A 20,340-nucleotide genomic window follows, 5' to 3' on the forward strand; every position below is an offset into this window, starting at 1 on the left:
GTTTTGTCATTCAGTATTGCTTGTTTCATTGTAATTGTATTTCCCTGCCCCTGCTGTTTTTTGCCGTCTTTTGATCGTTTTTGTCGTTTAGTATTGCTTGCTTCTTTGTAAATTGTATTTCCCTCCTGTTATTTGCCGCCGTTCGCCCTCCCTCCCCGCTTCCCGCCACCGCCGCTAACCCCGCCCCTTTTGCCTTCTGTACCCTCCCCGCTCCCGCCTCCCAGCTGCTCCGCCCCCCCGCGCACTTGGCCATATATGGCGACCGTGCGGCGCAGGTGAGTGTGACCTAACTCTAGGACACCCCCGCGCCACACGGCCACCAGCTGCTGTGTGCGCCTCCCCTGCCTGACAGCCTCGCTGGTGCCTGCCGCCGCGTGACCGCGCCCCCTGCCCCCGAGCGGCGTGGTCCGTGCTCGGCTGACCTGCCCCTGCTGTTTATTGGCCGTATTTAGTTTGTTTTGTCATTCAGTATTGCTTGTTTCATTGTAATTGTATTTCCCTGCCCCTGCTGTTTTTTGCCGTCTTTTGATCGTTTTTGTCGTTTAGTATTGCTTGCTTCTTTGTAAATTGTATTTCCCTCCTGTTATTTGCCGCCGTTCGCCCTCCCTCCCCGCTTCCCGCCACCGCCGCTAACCCCCCCCTTTTGCCTTCTGTACCCTCCCCGCTCCCGCCTCCCAGCTGCTCCGCCCCCCGCGCACTTGGCCATATATGGCGACCGTGCGGCGCAGGTGAGTGTGACCTAACTCTAGGACACCCCCGCGCCACACGGCCACCAGCTGCTGTGTGCGCCTCCCCTGCCTGACTGCCTCGCTGGTGCCTGCCGCCGCGTGACCGCGCCCCCTGCCCCCGAGCGGCGTGGTCCGTGCTCGGCTGACCTGCCCCTGCTGTTTATTGGCCGTATTTAGTTTGTTTTGTCATTCAGTATTGCTTGTTTCATTGTAATTGTATTTCCCTGCCCCTGCTGTTTTTTGCCGTCTTTTGATCGTTTTTGTCGTTTAGTATTGCTTGCTTCTTTGTAAATTGTATTTCCCTCCTGTTATTTGCCGCCGTTCGCCCTCCCTCCCCGCTTCCCGCCACCGCCGCTAACCCCGCCCCTTTTGCCTTCTGTACCCTCCCCGCTCCCGCCTCCCAGCTGCTCCGCCCCCCGCGCACTTGGCCATATATGGCGACCGTGCGGCGCAGGTGAGTGTGAACTAACTCTAGGACACCCCCGCGCCACACGGCCACCAGCTGCTGTGTGCGCCTCCCCTGCCTGACTGCCTCGCTGGTGCCTGCCGCCGCGTGACCGCGCCCCCTGCCCCCGAGCGGCGTGGTCCGTGCTCGGCTGACCTGCCCCTGCTGTTTATTGGCCGTATTTAGTTTGTTTTGTCATTCAGTATTGCTTGTTTCATTGTAATTGTATTTCCCTGCCCCTGCTGTTTTTTGCCGTCTTTTGATTGTTTTTGTCGTTTAGTATTGCTTGCTTCTTTGTAAATTGTATTTCCCTCCTGTTATTTGCCGCCGTTCGCCCTCCCTCCCCACTTCCCGCCACCGCCGCTAACCCCGCCCCTTTTGCCTTCTGTACCCTCCCCGCTCCCGCCTCCCAGCTGCTCCGCCCCCCCGCGCACTTGGCCATATATGGCGACCGTGCGAACGCGCAGTGTTGACGCGCAGCGGGCGCGCCGATTGTGCGCCGAAGGCGCGCCAAAGGTAAGCCCGTCTGCGCCCGTCCGCGCCAGGACCGCGCCCAGTGCCAGGACCCCTGGCCCCCACCGACGGAAGACGACCCGACTGACCTACAACGCCGCCGAACTCATCGCACTCAACACCGGCGGCATCCCGGGATGCCACCGAGCCACCCCGAAGCACACCCACGGACCCTTCAGCTGCAACGCCTGCAAGTTCACCTGCATCCGGACCTACCCTGCACCTGCACCCTCCAAGCCAAACACCAGCAGCAACCACCTCAAGTGCATCCTGCTCAACACCCGCTCCATCCACAGACACGCCGTCGAGCTCTGGAACCTCCTCGACACCACAGCCCCTGACGTCGCCTTCCTCACGGAGACCTGGATGAACGCCTCCTCCTCACCCGACATCGCCATCGCCGTCCCAGAGGGCTACAAGATCACCCGGAGGGACCGCACCGCCAACCAGACGGGAGGAGGCATCGCCATCATCCACAGGGACACCATCCGCATAACGACCAACACCGACGACACCCTAACCACTGCCGAACACCTGCACTTCCAGATCCACACCGACCCGAAGACCACCCTCAGAGGCACCCTGATCTACCGACCCCCGGGACCACGCACACGATTCAGCGAGGACATCGCCGACTTCATCAGCCCGCACGCCCTCCCCTCCGCCGACTACATCCTCCTGGGGGACCTCAACTTCCACCTGGAGAACAACAACGACCGTAACACCATCACCCTGCTCGACAACCTCGCCAACCTCGGACTCAAACAGCTGGTGTCCACCCCCACCCACCTCGCCGGACACACACTCGACGCCGTCTTCTCGTTCAGCAAAGACATCGCCTTCAGCCACGCAACAGGACTCCACTGGACGGACCACAGCTGTGTCCACTTCACCTTCAAAAGAACGACGATCCACCACCACCAGCAACAGGTTGCCCGAAGAAGCTGGAACAAGATCACAGCCGACCAGCTCACCGCCTCCCTGAGCCAGCACCCTCCTGCCGGCTCAACGAACCCCAGCAAGGCCGCCGACAACCTCACGAAGTGGATCAGCAACTGCGCGGACGAACTCGCCCCTCTGAGGACCCCGCCCAGCAGACCCGGCAGCAGAAAAACCCCATGGTTCACCGACGAACTCAAGAGCTCCAAGAAGAACTGCCAAGCCCTCGAGAAAGTATGGAGAAGGGAACCAACAATGAACAACTTGTCCACCCTCAAGCTCGCCACCCGGAAACACCACCAACTGATCCGCGCCACCAAGAAAACCGCATACAAGGACCGTCTGAACAACAACGCACACAACTGCAAGGAACTCTTCAACATCGTGAAAGAGCTCTCCAACCCCAACGCCGGAAACAACGACATCACCCCATCGCAAGACCTCTGCAACTCCCTCGCCTCCTACTTCCACAACAAGATCGCGGACATACACAACAGCTTCAGCAGTCAACCATCGCACGCCACAACCGCAGCAACGCCACCCACCACCACCCTCCGCGCCTGGACCCCGATCAGCACCGAAGACACCATCCGCACGATGAACTCCATCCACTCCGGATCTCCAACCGACCCCTGCCCTCACCACGTCTTCAACAAGGCCGACGTTGTCATCGCACCCCACCTGCGGGACATTATCAACACCTCCTTCGACTCCGCCACCTTCCCTGAGAGCTGGAAGCACGCCGAACTCAGCGCTCTACTCAAGAAACCTACAGCGGACCCCACCGAACTCAAGAATTACCGTCCCATCTCGCTCCTCCCGTTCCCGGCCAAAGTCATCGAAAAGACCGTCAACAAACAGCTGGCCGCCTTCCTCGAGACAAATGGATCCCTCGACCCCTCACAGTCTGGCTTCCGAGCCAACCACAGCACCGAGACCGCCCTCATCGCTGCCACCGATGACATCCGAACCCTGATGGACAACGGAGAAACAGCGGCCCTCATCCTCCTGGACCTCTCCGCGGCATTCGACACTGTCTGCCACCGCACCCTAGTGCAGCACCTTGGCAACATCGGAATCCAGGAGAAGGCACTGGAATGGATCACCTCCTTCCTCGACGGAAGAACACAGAGAGTCCGCCTACCACCGTACAAGTCAGAGGCCACCGAAGTCATCTGCGGCGTCCCTCAAGGATCCTCGTTGAGTCCCACCCTCTTCAACGTCTACATGAGCCCCCTCGCGGCCATCGCACGCCAACACAACCTCAACATAATCTCCTACGCCGACGACACCCAACTGATCCTCTCCCTGACCAACGACCCCGCCGCCGCCAGAGCCAACCTGCACGAAGGGATGAGAGATGTAGCCGAGTGGATGTCGACCAGCCGCCTGAAACTGAACTCAGACAAGACGGAGGTCCTCATCCTGGGCTCCTCGCACTCCGCCGGGGACGACTCCTGGTGGCCCCCCGCCCTGGGCACCGCACCCAAACCGACGGACCACGCACGCAACCTGGGCTTCATCCTGGACTCCTCTCTCTCCATGACCAGACAAGTCAACGCCGTCTCCTCGTCATGCTTCAACATCCTGCGCATGCTACGGAAGATCTTCTGGTGGATCCCCACCGAGACCAGGAAGACTGTCACCCAGGCCCTCGTCACCAGCCGACTGGACTACGGCAACGCCCTCTACGCCGGAACCACTGCCAAGCTCCAGAAGAGACTCCAGCGGATCCAGAACGCCTCAGCCAGACTCATCCTCGACATCCCACGAAACAGCCACATCTCCGGGCACCTGAGAGACCTGCACTGGCTCCCCGTCAACAAAAGAATCACCTTCCGCCTCCTCACCCACGCACACAAAGCCCTACACGACCAAGGCCCGAGCTACCTCAACAACCGAATCAACTTCTACGCTCCCAAACGCCACCTCAGATCAACCAGCCACGCCCTCGCCGCCGTCCCCCGCATCCGAAGAGCAACAACAGGAGGAAGGTCCTTCTCCTACCTGGCCGCCAAGACCTGGAACTCCCTCCCGACCGACCTGCGCCTGACCCAAGACCACCTCTCCTTCAGGAAGAAGCTTAAAACCTGGCTGTTCGAGCAGTAAAGGCACCCCCCCCCCCTCCTAGCGCCTTGAGACCCTACGGGTGAGTAGTGCGCTCTATAAATGTATTGATTGATTGATTGATTGATTGATAGTGAGTAGAGTAGTGAGTAGAGTAGTGAGTAGAGTAGTGAGTAGAGTAGTGAGTAGTGAGTGCAGAGTAGTGAGTAGTGAGTTGAGTAGAGTAGTGAGTAGTGAGTAGAGTAGTGAGTAGTGAGTAGTGAGTAGAGTAGTGAGTAGAGTAGTGAGTAGAGTAGTGAGTAGTGAGTTGAGTAGAGTAGTGAGTAGTGAGTAGTGAGTGCAGAGTAGTGAGTTGAGTAGAGTAGTGAGTAGTGAGTAGAGTAGTGAGTAGTGAGTAGTGAGTAGAGTAGTGAGTAGTGAGTAGAGTAGTGAGTAGAGTAGTGAGTAGTGAGTAGAGTAGTGAGTAGAGTAGTGAGTAGTGAGTAGTGAGTAGAGTAGTGAGTAGTGAGTGCAGAGTAGTGAGTAGAGTAGTGAGTAGTGAGTAGAGTAGTGAGTAGTGAGTAGAGTAGTGAGTAGAGTAGTGAGTAGTGAGTAGAGTAGTGAGTATTGAGTAGAGTAGTGAGTAGAGTAGTGAGTATTAAGTAGAGTAGTGAGTAGTGAGTGCAGAGTAGTGAGTAGTGAGTTGAGTAGTGAGTGCAGAGTAGTGAGTAGTGAGTAGAGTAGTGAGTAGTGAGTAGAGTAGTGAGTAGAGTAGTGAGTAGAGTAGTGAGTAGTGAGTAGTGAGTAGTGAGTAGTGAGTAGAGTAGTGAGTAGTGAGTAGAGTAGTGAGTAGAGTAGAGTAGTGAGTAGTGAGTAGAGTAGTGAGTAGTGAGTGCAGAGTAGTGAGTAGAGTAGTGAGTAGTGAGTAGAGTAGTGAGTAGTGAGTAGAGTCGTGAGTAGTGAGTAGAGTAGTGAGTAGAGTAGTGAGTAGAGTAGTGAGTAGAGTAGAGTAGTGAGTAGAGTAGTGAGTAGAGTAGTGAGTAGTGAGTAGAGTAGTGAGTAGTGAGTAGTGAGTAGTGAGTAGAGTAGTGAGTAGTGAGTAGAGTAGTGAGTAGTGAGTAGAGTAGTGAGTAGTGAGTAGTGAGTAGAGTAGTGAGTAGTGAGTAGAGTAGTGAGTAGTGAGTAGAGTAGTGGGTAGTGAGTGCAGAGTAGTGAGTAGTGAGTAGAGTAGTGAGTAGAGTAGTGAGTAGAGTAGTGAGTAGTGAGTAGAGTAGTGAGTAGTGAGTAGAGTAGTGAGTAGTGAGTAGTGAGTAAAGTAGTGGGCAGTGGGGGCAGAGTAGTGAGTAGTGAGTAGAGTAGTGAGTAGAGTAGTGAGTAGTGAGTAGAGTAGTGAGTAGAGTAGTGAGTAGTGAGTAGAGTAGTGAGTAGTGAGTGCAGAGTAGTGAGTAGTGAGTGCAGAGTAGTGAGTAGTGAGTAGAGTAGTGAGTAGAGTAGTGAGGTGAGTAGTAAGTGCAGAGTAGTGAGTAGTGAGTAGAGTAGTGAGTAGAGTAGTGAGTAGTAAGTAGTGAGTAGAGTAGTAAGTAGAGTAGTGAGTGCAGAGTAGTGAGTAGTGAGTAGAGTAGTGAGTAGTGAGTAGTGAGTGCAGCGTATTGAGTAGTGAGTAGAGTAGTGAGTAGAGTAGTGAGTAGTGAGTGCAGCGTAGTGAGTAGTGAGTAGAGAAGTGAGTAGTGAGTAGAGTAGTGAGTAGTGAGTGCAGAGTAGTGAGTAGTGAGTGCAGAGTAGTGAGTAGTGAGTAGAGTAGTGAGTAGTGAGTTGAGTAGTGAGTAGAGTAGTGAGTAGTGAGTGCAGAGTAGTGAGTAGTGAGTAGAGTAGTGAGTGCAGAGTAGTGAGTAGTGAGTGCAGAGTAGTGAGTAGTGAGTAGAGTAGTGAGTAGTGAGTGCAGAGTAGTGAGTAGTGAGTGCAGAGTAGTGAGTAGAGTAGTGAGTAGAGTAGTGAGTAGTGAGTGCAGAGTAGTGAGTAGAGTAGTGAGTAGAGTAGTGAGTAGAGTAGTGAGTAGTGAGTGCTGAGTAGTGAGTAGAGTAGTGAGTAGTGAGTGCAGAGTAGTGAGTAGTGAGTGCAGAGTAGTGAGTAGTGAGTGCAGAGTAGAGAGTAGTGAGTGCAGAGTAGTGAGTAGTGAGTGCAGAGTAGTGAGTAGTGAGTGCAGAGTAGTGAGTGGCTGGCCCTGTTTCTAGCTCAAGCGGCACCGGCACCTGTAGTCTAAAGATAATACCTCTGCCTCAAGTGAAGTACTCTGGTACCCAAGGATGACTAGCAAACAATATTATTCACAACGTTGCTTACTATTCAGCAACATTTGACAGTTTGCAAATCATCTTTATAAAACAATTCAGAGTTTGATAACAAATTAATGCAACACATTGTAATATACAATGCCAATAGCTCAAACTTTAATGCTGCGAGACCTATTGCATTGTAAATGCTTGTTCCTTTTTGCTCTCCTGTTATACTTCGAAATCACATGTGGCATATTTCAAAAGTTGACCTAAAGAAAATCCCCGGCTGCCCTGACTGCGGAAGTGATTTACAAGGTGAGCCATGACCTGTGTGTCCGTGTGGCAGTAAAACTATTCTCGCTGTTATGGCCCCATTCCATGTCTCTTCCCCCTACTAGCTGTATTAGTGCAGTGCGGTTTGGATTATTTTATCGCTAGTGCGCCTCGGTAGGCCTGCATATGTCATACTGACTTGTAGTATGCTGTAGAATGTTTTTGTTACTTGCGCGCGTGTTCAGCCCCAGTGGGCAAAGATTATGTTGTGCGCTTGGAATGGACTCAACGTATTGCGGCCCGGGAGTGAGTCTATCAGTACCGTTCGGTTGATCCGGCCTATTGTGATAATATGTATGTGAAGCGAGCAAAGGTTAAACGACAGATGCGAAAGTAACCCATACTCCATGAGTTGATCTAGTTTTTTCCTGGCCCGTTGTTGCATCACATTCACATTCATAGTTTTCTTTGTCTTTTCCTTGAAAATAGCCATATACTGAATGTCCGCTATCGGGTCGGGTTCTATGATAGAACTGGAGACACAGTCAGGTAGGTCTCCTTCCACATGGACAACAGATTTGACCAGCATGACTGATATTGTACAAGATCACCTCCATGCAAATCTTAATGTTTTGTGCCAGAACACTGCCGTGCTGTTGTGGTGTTCTTAAAAGATTATTTTCTACATCATCCTCACAAAACACATACCCTTTTCATGACTACTACTGGTGTCATCATGCCTTAGGCATGCAAACAAAAACATTCAAATTGCAACATTGTACTCTGGTGTTAAACCAATGAAAGTTCATTTTAATCTCAATGTCTTAAAACCCAGTCTTGTCCTAATATTAAGTCACAGACTGTTGGTGAGGAGGTTTCACATAGCCTACTTCTTCGCTACATTGAGGGTGTGTGAAGGCAACCCGTTCACTCACCCTAGTAGTCAATTTCAAACTGTCTTCTAGACTCTAGAATTCCCTTCCTTTCTCCATCCGCAGCACTAAAGCTTTATCTGCCCTTCCATTAAGCTATTAAAACGTTTCTGTTCCCTCCGCTATAAGTAGCAGCTGCGCTAATCTGGTTTCAGCACCGGGACGCCCCTATGCTGGGACAGCCGCGTGCTTTATAAGTCAGCTTAACATAACATAACGTAACATAACATAACACAATCAATCACAATGTCTGCTTCCTCTTCAATGAAGTCTTGTCCTCTTGAGTGAGGTGGTATTCATCTTGACTGAGGTTTTGACTGGGTGACTCCAAAAGTCACCACAAGAGGAGAGAACAAGGCAGAGGGAATTGCTTATGCGTATGTGCTTTAGATTGTTATTGCTGCCTTATGTGTGTGATTGTGGTTAGATGTGGCTAATTTCCTATTAACCCTGTGTGTAGTTCGTGAAGTAGCGCTATGCGTAGCTATGCAAAATGCATTTCGTACTATGCGAGCTACGCATAGCTACACGTAGCTACGTGAACTGCGTAGTGCACTGTGCAAAATGCTGTTCGCACTGATTGCACAGTGCCGGATGCTTGTCTGCACTGTGCAATCAGTGCAAACTGCATCTTGCACAGTGCAAGCGGTTGTTTTCTGCCGCTTGAGTAGGTTTCTACTCGAGCTGCAGCTTTCTTAACGCAGACTGGTAGTTTCTCATGGCGAATGGTCGCGAGCATACGCGCCCACTCGTAATGAGAAACCTGACCTACCCACGTTGAGAATCTCGCTGGAAGTTTATTTTCCATGCTCGCGATCGACAACTTGATGTTGCTGATCGCGAACGAGGAAAAAGTCTCACCGGGATGTCATTTTGCTTGCTCGCTACGTGCAATTCGCGTAGTGCGAAGTAGCACAAACTTCGCAAAACTACGCGAGCGTAGCATAGTGCTTTGCCCAGGGTTATTTCCTATTTCCCACTTTCAAAATTGTATGTGTGGGGATGCACATTAACGTCAGATGTAAAGTATATTAATATTATTTTACCAGTTTCAGACTTATATCTACCCATCCCCTGGTATAAATGGCTAGAAGTGGTGGGTACATGCACTTCTAGACTTACTCGGAAATAGGCGTTTTTTGTTTTTGAATTCCTTTAATTCAGAAACGTAGACACCACGGTAAAGACTCCTCTAATTATGTGCAAATGTACACGCATAGATTTCCCTTTCTCGGGAATTTTACAGATTTCTCAATAGACGGGTCACTTCTAGAAGTGGTGGGGGATAACTGCATGCCAAAGAGCATTGCAGACTCAAAGAAACAGGACGTGTCAGCCTCATGCGTCCTAGCTTCTTGGCTGTCTCCAGTGTTGCACCTTCTGGGCTATGGCTGCACGCAGAGCCGTGGCAGGAGCGCGTGCTCTCCCGTCCCCTGGCGTGAGATGGCTGCACGCTGCCTCTTATTCAAAGAATGTGCCTGACCCCAGCGGCTCTCCGACTCGTTTGACATGACCTTGGTTGTCAGAGAGGCCGCTTGCTAAGCCTAAGTGTGAAAAGACGTAAGCAGCCTTCGTCTCTCTTCGGCTCTTGAGTGGCAGAGGTGTGAAACCTGTTCACAGCCTTCCTCGTCTCCGTGGGCAAGTTGTGCTCGGAATCTAAGTGTGTTTGAGGTTTAGCCAGAGTACAGATGGCTTTTTTCCAGCCATTTCGTGAACAAAGTTAACAGTTTGATGCAAGTTGGCTCTTGCGCTTTTGTGCCTCCGGGTTGAAGTTGGCTAGTTTTGCGACCTTCGTCAGTTGCTGATAGTAGAGGGAGCAGAGTGCTCATAGGTCTTCACGTTAGAGCAGGAAACACTTCCAGAAGTAGCTGTCATTTGTTGTAGGGTGGGCATAAAAACTGATTGGTGTATGGATTGGATGTGACTGTGTTTCCAGTTTGATGAAGAATGGATGGAAACTGCCCTCACGTCCACCCATTGCTCACCTCTGTTGTCAGCTTCAAACAGGTTCAACCCACAATGTCGTCCTTAAGTTTGAGGGACAGCGGGCATGACTGTCCTATGTTGATTTCAGGCTGAGCCCCCCACATCCACATCCACATTTGTGGGTGGACCTACACATCTGTCTTCCGTTTAATGCAGATCAATCTAACCACTCTGTCTTCAGTATAATGCAGGTTGAGACTGACACCTCTTTCTTCATTTCTTGTTGAGGGTGGCCCATCTGTTTGCAGATTTATGCAAGCTGGACCTGATGCATCTGTTTTTCGTTTGATGCAAAGTGAGCCGGACACCTCTCTTCAGCTTCATGCACAGGTTGTAACTTGATACCAACTGTTTTTGAGCCACGCATTGGATCACTGTTGTCTCGCCCCAGAGATCATTATATTTTCAGTGTTTGATCATCAATCTTTATAGTACTGAATCAACCTATTTGTAAACGCATTATTAACTTATATGCAGTAGGTAGATCAGCAACGGTGGAAACCATTACCTGAATCCATTATATATTTCCTTACTATCGTTAATCTGATTATATATTGAGTATGAAAGTGAATGCATGTTTGGAGCAAGCTTGGGAATTGATTCAACCATTGACCATTTAAATTGATAGAAAGATTAAGATTAATGTAGTGTTTTTAAGGTAATAAAATATTTTTTGTACATTTGTACATCTTGGTTCCTTTGCTATTTTAATTATCATATGTTGTAACATTGTTAGAGTTGCCTTAGGACTTTACATTTGCTTTACCATCCCTGCCTTAGGAACTCATATCCTATAGCAGGGGGCCCTTACTTTTTTTACATTTTGTAACTTGGCTACATCCCTTCTGTAGATTTGCTAAGAGGTTTTGAATATATACTATATCGCAATATTATAAGTAATATACAGAAGCATATGGCATCACTACCTATAGGTTCAAAACAAGACCATATCCAATTTATCGGTCCGCCTATATATCCTTTTCATATCGCTATATTTTATATAACCACCCGTCTTACCTCATTCTCTGTATCAGGCTTACTTATCCTTTTGTCCACTCCTGTTCATTACCCTTCCATCTTCTACAAACGTATTAAGAGACAAGGTCCGCAACAGGCATCAAACTCTGTTATAGAGGCCCCAAAAAACTGGTAATACTGATCCCATTGATAATATAAAAAGATGACAGACGTTAAGTTAGGACTACCCATTTGCAGTTATACCTAAAGATTCTAAACTTGGAATATATCACCGCTGTAAGAGTATATAAAATCTATTTTATCACCACATCGCTTTAAGAACCAACTATTATGAGCAGATCATCTAGTTTCAAACACTCATTCACATTTAAGTCTCTAAATCTATGCATCCGATAACATTACCTATGTGATTTTATCATCCAATCCTAGTACCCAGGGCCAAAGGGGTGACATTGATCTAAGTCAAAAATCTCTCCACACACTTACCAAACCATCCAGCAGCTATACCGACTGATACTCTTGTAAAGGGATTTGATTTCCAAAGGAACAACTTAACTACCCTCATGCTACATCTGTTGTCTGTCGCCATTTTGTGTTGATTTTGGTGCCAAAGAACAGTTAGAAGAACCTCCAGCTCAGTCTAACCAAAGGTCTGAAGTGGATTCTTGTTATGAATATAACAGAACTTCAGTCAACAGAGGGTGTTCGGTGGTGCTGGGGCAAGCAGATGTAGAGCTGGGGATTGGTGGGCAGGAGGAACACAGAGGGTGGAGAAGTACACAAGGAAGACAGCTGAAAAATACACACTCATAGATGGCATAAACACAAGAACAAAGTAGTGGCTACAAAAAGGAACAGTAGAAGGACACACGTAATGTGTCCATGCTCCAGGGGAGGGGCAAACACGTGAAGAGGAAGGAAGCCTATGACAGCTGACCAATAAGAATAAAGCAATTGAGAGTGATAATGAAGCCAAGCAACTGTAAGCAATAGATGGTCTCTAACCCACTATTAGAAACAAAACGTCTTGTAAGAGACAGCGTATGTGCTCTCTTAGGCAAGACCTAAAAACTACAACTAGTCAGCACAGGGTTTCTATGTGGTATATTCAATCACCCTAACGTACAGTGAAACAAGCTCATTTGTCTGCGGAAGTGACAAATGTCACTGTTATGGCCTATTACATAAGGAGTTTCTTCTTTTTTATAAATAGATTTTTTGCATTCAATGGTTGCTTTGTTTCTTTGTCTTGGAATGCATGTGTCTGAATGAGGTCTGGGCTATCTTTTCACAGATTAATCAGTTCTACAAATTGTTTTGATCTTCTATACCAAGATCACTATGTCAAGGATGATGTGGTACGACATGAACGTGTGAGTGCCAGCTGATGGGTTAGGGGGTTCTTGGCTTTTTGCAGCCAAAGCAATCTTTATTTGAATTAAATGTACTGCATTACCCACGTTTTAGTTTAATGAGTGTGTTTGGAAATGAAAATAGAAACTAATTTGATCAAGCTTAAAACCAGATGCACTGACAGAAATTTGGCACTCATTCAAGAGACAACACTGCCAGCAGCTCCTAATCTAAATGTTTATACAACCGTGCCAATAACCGTCTCAATTGCTTCTGATAGTGATTGCGACAGGTCATCTCTTCTTCAGACAGCCATTAGGAAAGGCCTCTGCACCAAAAAAGTGAGAAGGGGAAGGGGAAAGCTTTGGGTAAGTAGTCACGAGCAGCAAGCAGCTGCCATGTCCTTGCAGGAAAAAGAAAAGAAAATAAGCATTGGCAGAGCCAATAGGCCTTGCCTAGGCAAGTGCTATTGGCTTTGGTAATGTGGTTTAGTCATTATGTACACCAGTGTGGCTGCTGTTCAGCATGGCTAAATGTTAGTCGCGTGGCGTGGGGTAGAGTAGATTGGGTTGGGGAAGATTGGAGTGGGGTATTTTGGGGTGGTGTGGAATGGGGAAGATTGGGGTAGAATGGAGTGGGGTAGATTGGAGTGGGGAGGTTGGGTAGATTCGTGTGGTAGATTGGAGTGGGCTATATTGGGGTGGATTGGAGTGAAGTGAGGTACATTGGGGTAGAGTGGGGTGGGGTGGATTGGGGTAAGGTGGAGTGGGGTAGACTGGAGTGGAGTTGAGTAGATTGAAGTTGAAAGGGTAGATTGGGTGGCTAATACTAGGGAAGAATTAAATGGATTGTGAGTAGATTGGAATATTTTGCAGTGGGGTAGATTGGTGTAGAGTCAAGTGGGTTAGATTGGGAGAGTGGGGTAGAGTGGGGTTAAACTGGTTAGATTTGGATAGATTGGAGTGGAGTAAATTGGGGTATGTTGGAGTGGGGGAGATTGAATTGTGGTAGATTGGGATGAAGTGAGGTAAATTGGGGTGGAGTGGGGTAGTCTGGAGTGGGGTAGATCGGAGTAGAGTGGAGTGGAATATATCATGGTAGATGTGAGGGAAGTAGGGTAGACTGGAGTGGAGTAGATTGGAGTGAGATAGATAGAAGTGGGGTAGTTTGGAGTGGGATAGATTGGAGTTGACTTGAGGAGAGTGGTAGGGGATAGATTTGGTTAGCGTGGGGTAGATTGGAGTGGAGTAGAGTAGATTGGGATAGATTGGAATGTGGTACATTAGAGTTGGGTAGTGTGGGGTGGAATGGTGTGGGTAAATTGGAGGGACAGAGTGGGACGGATTGGAATTGAGTGGGTTAGGTTGGACAGGAGTGAGGTAGATTTGGGTGGCATGTGGTAGATTGAAGTGCACTGGAGTGGGGTAGATTTTGTAGAGTGGAATGGGGTTTGGTAGATTGAGGTAGAGTGGAGTGGGGTAGATTGGGTAGATTGGAGTGGGGTCAATTGGAGTAGAGTGGAGTGGGGTATATTTGAGAGGGTAGTGAAATTGGATAGATTTGAGTGGAGTAGAGATTGGAGTGATGTGAGATAGATGGGGAAGAGTGGAGTGGAGAGGGGTTGGCTAGAGTGGAGCGGGTTTGACTGGAGTGAGGTCAAGTGGAGTAGATGGGGTAGATTGGAGGAGGGTAGATTGGGGTGGAGTGGGTAGGGGTAGATTGGAATGAGGTGGGTTGAGTTGAAGTGGGTTAGATTGGAGTAGAGTGGGGTGGATTTGAGTGAAGTGTGTTAGAGTGGAGTAGAGTGGGGTAGATTGGAGTAGGATAGTTTGAGGTGTAGTGGGGTAGGGTAGATTGGAGTGGGATGGAGTGGGGTGGATTGGGGTGAAGTGGTGTGGATCATGGTAGAGTGGAGTGGGGAGACTGGATCGAGTGTTATTGAGTGTGGTTGGCTGGGGTAGAGTGGAGTGGGGTAGATTGGAGTGGAGTGGTGCTGGATGGATTGTATTGGAGTGGAGCAGAAACTGGATTGTGGTAGAGTGGAGCGGGCAGATCAGAGTGGAGTGGGCTAGATTGGAGTGTGGTTGAGAGGGGTGGGGTAGCATAGTCAGAAGTATAGTGGGGTAGATAAGAGCAGATAGGGGGGGGTAGATTTGGGTGGGGTAGATTGAAGTAGGGTGATTGAAGTGGGGTGGAATGGGCACATTAGTATGGAGTGGGTTAGAGTGGGTTAAATTGGAGTGGGGTAGGTTGAAGTGCAGTGGTGTATATTTGGGTAGAGTGGAGTGTGGTAGAGTGGATTGAGTTAGATTAAGTGGAGTGGGATAGATTGGAGTGGGGAAGATTGGAGTGAAGTGGGGGTGTAGTGTGCAGGCCTATTTCTCTTGCTGATGGCCTGTCTCCATAGAACTCCAAACCCCAGAAGGCCTCCTAAAGCTGCTTCAACTCCAGTGAAAGACAGTGACAGGGAGTCAGAGTTCTGCCTTTGAGCTCAGTTCCTAGCTTCCATAGCTGGTTTCTGTTTGGACAAAAGTTGTATTTAGGAGAGTGAGCTTCAACTGCCTTCTCTCCCCACTCTTCTTTGATGAGATGCTTCTGTTGTTGCATTTCATCTGTGTTGGAAGGCTGCCAAGCCTCGTTCCCTGCACGTTGGTAAAATGTATAATCCAAATTAAAAGCACCTCGCTGTAAATGAAAAGTAAGCACTGAAGATAAAAAACGAAAACTGCTTGCCCTATCAGACTTAGAAGACTGCAGATAATAAACCAGAATATATTTCGCTAAAAGTAGTTAGTGTTGTGCAGCATTTCTTACTGCCAATTCTAATTTTTAAATCACATAATTTGTATATTAATCTTGGACTTTATGAATGAAAAACACCAAACATGCGTGTAGAAAGACAATGCAACGCTTTTCAGATGTGATGGCGTTTTAATCTAACTGTTGGCTTGATTTTAATAAATGCATTAATTTGTGCCACTTTTGTAATAATTGCGACACATAATTGATTGTGTCTGTGCAATCTTGTAACAAGCTGATCAGAAAATAATATTCTTGCTGTGTCAACTGACCTGGAGATAAGAAGGAGGTGTCAGAGGGAGTAAAACAGGAGAAAAAAAGGTGAAGGAGAGGAGTGTGAGGAAATAATGGGGACAACAGGAGAGGGAGAGAAAGACACAAATGTACAGAGGAGTTAGAGAGTAGAAAAGAGAAGGAGAGGCAAATCAAATATGGAGAGGAATACAATTGGGAGAGATAGGCACAGAACAGTGAGACTAGAGAAGAGAAGGTGGAACAACAAAGAGTGGGTGGACACGACAGGAGAGGGAAAGTAAGAAAAGAGACAATGGAAGAACGGACACGAAAACGTTTTTTAAAAAGGGAGGAAAAGGCAAGACTATGAAAGAGTGTGATGGGAGGAGAGACAAAAGGAGAAGGGATCCACAAGCAAAACTAAGGTGAGAGAAAAGGGGAGAAGAGAGAAAAAGGGAGGTTAGAGAGAAGGAGAGATAAAAGATGGGAGAGGAAAGAGGAAAATAGAGTGGGGTGAAGATTAAACCTTTCAGAAAGCCAGCCTGGCTGTAGGTCAAAGTGGGGGGATTTTTTATTATGGTTACTCCCCTGTCATGAAGTACATGTAGTGGGATTTCCCCCCAAAATTATGGTTCAGTGTATTACACAGGCGTGGGCCCTTGCTTGCCAGGAACCTGCCTAACTGCTTAACTTGCTTAAGGAATTGTCGTGCTGCCGAGTGAGCAGTTGCAGGACAGTTTTCTATTAGACACATTGTCCCATATTACAAGTTGGCTGGATTTAAGGTGAGGGGATGCCAGGAAAAATATTACTCATTCCAGCTGGTATGTCCCGACCTAAGTCTCACCAATGAGAATTTAAATCCAGAGAAGAGGGAATAACCTGTTGTACCCAGAATTAAAGGATTGTTTCCCTGCAAGTTGTGCCCGATTACATGAACTTTGCTGCTCCCATTTACCACCAGCTCTGGGCAAGTGGTAAATTGGAGTTGGGAATCACAGCATGTGTTTGTAGAGGTGCCAGGGCATCAGGAGAGGGTCCAGTATCAGGGCAGTCTAAGGGGTAGTGCTGTTGCAGAGAGTTGAGCGGTGATTAGGTGAAGTCACCTCTGGCTCCATGAATGTACCCTGCCCGGTGGGTAGTAATATTGGGCCTGATATTCTTGCACCTGGTCATTTGGGGTATGAGAACACAGAGTCACAGAATTGGCCGGGACAGTATTCCTTCCAGGAACACTGCCCCAGCTGACTCAACGTGGGGCTATAGTGGGGCGCTACTTTGTGCACATTTAGTGTCCCTTTGCCTCAATAGACCTTATGCTAGGCACAGTGTGGATAACTTTGAGTATGATTGCAGCATCTTCTAAAGCAGGGTTCTCCAAAGTCAGTCCTGGAGGGCCGAATCCATGGCACATTTTTAGCATATCCCCATTTAGATAAATGTAGATATCTTAAAATCTGGCATGGATCCGGTCCTCCAGGACGGACTTTGGAGAACCCTGTTCTACAGCCAGGGAAGTGACAAGGTTTTGTTTCTTTAAATACACTGTCATACTTTGAAAACAAGTGTCACCATTGGTTTCTAAGAGCTTTGGAGTTTATCAGTGTGTTTTTCAGGACCCAGTGCAAATGATGTGACAATAATCTAAGGATGACCTAGTCAGAACATTCCAGGCTTTCTCCACATTGAATCCTGCTAATCATTCTGACCAATTAGGTGCACGCACCTGTTCAATAATACTAAGGGTGGGCGTAGTTGATGGAGTACTTCGTTGGACTCCCAATTAATCAAACAGAAACCTGATATACTTTTGATAAAATACAAGTATCTCTGTCTTTACATGCTAAAATGCATATAGTCATTTCACAAAAGTGAAAATGAAAATTTAGCAAGGAGTGAGAGAGGTGATGATTTTGGGATCCTCCCTGACCTAGGGAGAGCAAGCAGATGCCTTGTAAACAAAGAGCACATCTTGCTGAATGATTCGGTGCTGGTCCCATCCTCTCAGGACCAACCCAAGCACAGTTATGGGCAAAAATACAATCCCAACCAAAGGCCCTACAAAGCATTATGGGACGAGATTAGCAGTGGGCAGTGAATATTATAGTATCCAATATCAAAATAATTCTACAAAGAGCTGCAGTTCAACTAGTCATTTACTAGGTGTACCTCACAAGTCAAATGGAAAAGCATTGAAAATATTACATCAAGCTGCAGATTCCACAACGTCAGCATGGGCCCTTCTAACCCCACCATATTATGCAGTCACATACTGCATTCATTTCATCTCCGAAACAGCCATTCCCTTCATTTCATTACCAACCCAACATCATGCCTTACCCTTGACAGCCGTTCACCAAAACCCCAATATGCTTGTGAAGAAAGGCTTTTTACATGTAATTCATAATGTCAGTGGGAACAATGCGACATCCCAGACATCCAGGGCAAGCCGCACTGTAACAAAGGCAATTCAGTAGCTTGCCATGGCGCTAGGATTGTGCAATCAGTTTATTATGTGATTGTGTCATAAGACCCTTGCAGCATTCTTCATCCACCAAATAGTTGATTGTACCTCCCACAATCAATTCATCAAGCATGATCTAGGTATCAGACGGACCATCAGTTCTTGAAATATTCTATTTTACATTATTTTCAGAGACACTAGATCATGCTCGAAATTAACTTAGAACTCATAGTGCATCATTCATGCAGCACAGTGTGATGTGCTGAGGAATGGTGCAACCATTTTCAAAATGCCAAATAAAATGTTCTTTTGCTTCTGGGGTGCTCCAGAAAATTAGAAGAAAGAGGCACTCCTTTGGGCATTTTAATGTTCATCGTGACCACCACTAGGTGGTGCACTATGGTCTTCTTTAATGGCCTTTTGAAAGCATTGGCCCTGCATGTGGCACTCTTAATGAAGGTCAGTGGCGTAGCTCAATTATCCACCCTCTTACATCGCGATTTGTTTGGATTGTTGAATGGTCAAGCAGCACAGAAATAAGATTGTATCCTAATTTATGAATTTGCTCAATAGAAGGCATAAAGAACTATTTCATGTGACCAAACCCAAATTCCACTGTTGTTATTTCAATGTTTGTGTTCACGTGGCAATTCATAAGCAAAATACGTTTCTAAAAGATACTACTTGCAATTGTGGTGCCTAAAGAAATGTTTGTAAAATGGTAGATGTATCAGGAAGATGGAACAATATGGTCAACATACAAGGCTTAATATTTGCTACATCTCAGCACTCTTCAGATAGTTAATTGGAAATTGAATTCAGTCCATGTGAAAAAAGGATATACCCCCATGCTCAGCAGTGGAACTGGGCACAATGCTGAATCCATCAGTCTCATGGAAGTGAATATGCACCTATTCCTTCACTGACACTTATTTTTGCTAATCTCTGGAGCACTTTACTTAAGCCATGGTCTGTTTACCTTTTCTATATCAGGGAAGTGTGTGAAGCATCCAAGAAGTGAATATGCCTGTGTGATTACTTTGTACACAGATGTGGCGTATCTGTGCTGTTTTGGATGCATGTGATAAGCTTTTTTAGTGAGTAATGGAATGATGTTTTGAGTGCTGTTTCTTAGGGGAAAGTGTTGTTGTGAGCACGTAGATTTCCACCTCTGGCCTGATACGGATTTTGGGAAATAATTCTGTTCCCTGTGCATAAAGGATTATGTGCTCCAATACATTGGCCCAATAAGCATCTCTTTCCACATTTTTTTTTCAGCTTGCAAACTTGGAATCAGAGGTGTATTCTACACCTGGTAAATATCTCACCCTGAAAAATCAGTATTTACTAGGTGCTGTAAATACCCCCCGGCCCCCAGAGTTCTGCCACTCTCAGACTCAGAGCCTGTATGGTCAGGGCTACTGGAAATAGGGACGACAGGGGGGCAGGGGAGGCCAAATTATGAAACAGGATCAACTAAATTATCTGTCAAGAAAACTCAAATTATGCGCCTAATGCCGCACATTTGTGATACCAAAGGAGATGATGGACGGAGCGTTTGAGCAAATCAAACACTCACCCCCAGTCAACTGATCTGGGTTTAATCCATCATCATTCTTTAGCTCACTCCACCACCCCAGTTCAGACATGGCCATATGCAATTCAATCTGACCCTGTGCCTCATGGGAACAGTCCAGCCTGAACTGTCGAGCCATGTCTTTCCTGGACCGGAAACAAGCATCCTGGGACTGGTTTCTGGCTAATCAGCCGTCATCAGCCAGGCTAGCTTGAATCCAGTGGCAAAGTGAGCAAGAGACCCATGTCTGTGCATACCCTGCCAATTTAGGGCGAACAAAGCGATACCAAAGGGAATGATGGACGGAGCGTTTGAGCAAATCAAACACTCACCCCCAGTCAACTGATCTGGGTTTAACCCATCATCATTCTTTAGCTCACTCCACTACCCCAGTTCAGACATGACCATATGCAAATCAGTCTGACCCTGTGCTTGGTATCGCACATTTTGTGATAGCATAACTTTATAATTTTGTCATTTTTACACATAGTAACGCCAGGGAAAAGTTTTCTCCTCATTCGTGTCAGTTTAACACCCAAATACAGTAATAAGCAACTGAAAAATGACCTGTCAACTTTTGCGAAGGGCCTTCCACTGTGCAGGAACAAGTGTTTGCCATGTTATTAGGAACATTTGATCTGTTGGAGCTAGAAACATATTAATCTGCAGATTACGAGGCAGGTCATGTAGCAGTACGTCACATCCATCACTATGCGGAAAATACTGCAACCACAGAATCGCAGAATTCCAGTAACCCTGTCAGTGGTGTAACTTCCCATTGTGGGATGCTTTTGCCCTTTT

The sequence above is a fragment of the Lissotriton helveticus genome, chromosome 12, assembly GCF_964261635.1.
Source record: "Lissotriton helveticus chromosome 12, aLisHel1.1, whole genome shotgun sequence".
Lineage (NCBI taxonomy): Eukaryota > Metazoa > Chordata > Amphibia > Caudata > Salamandridae > Lissotriton > Lissotriton helveticus.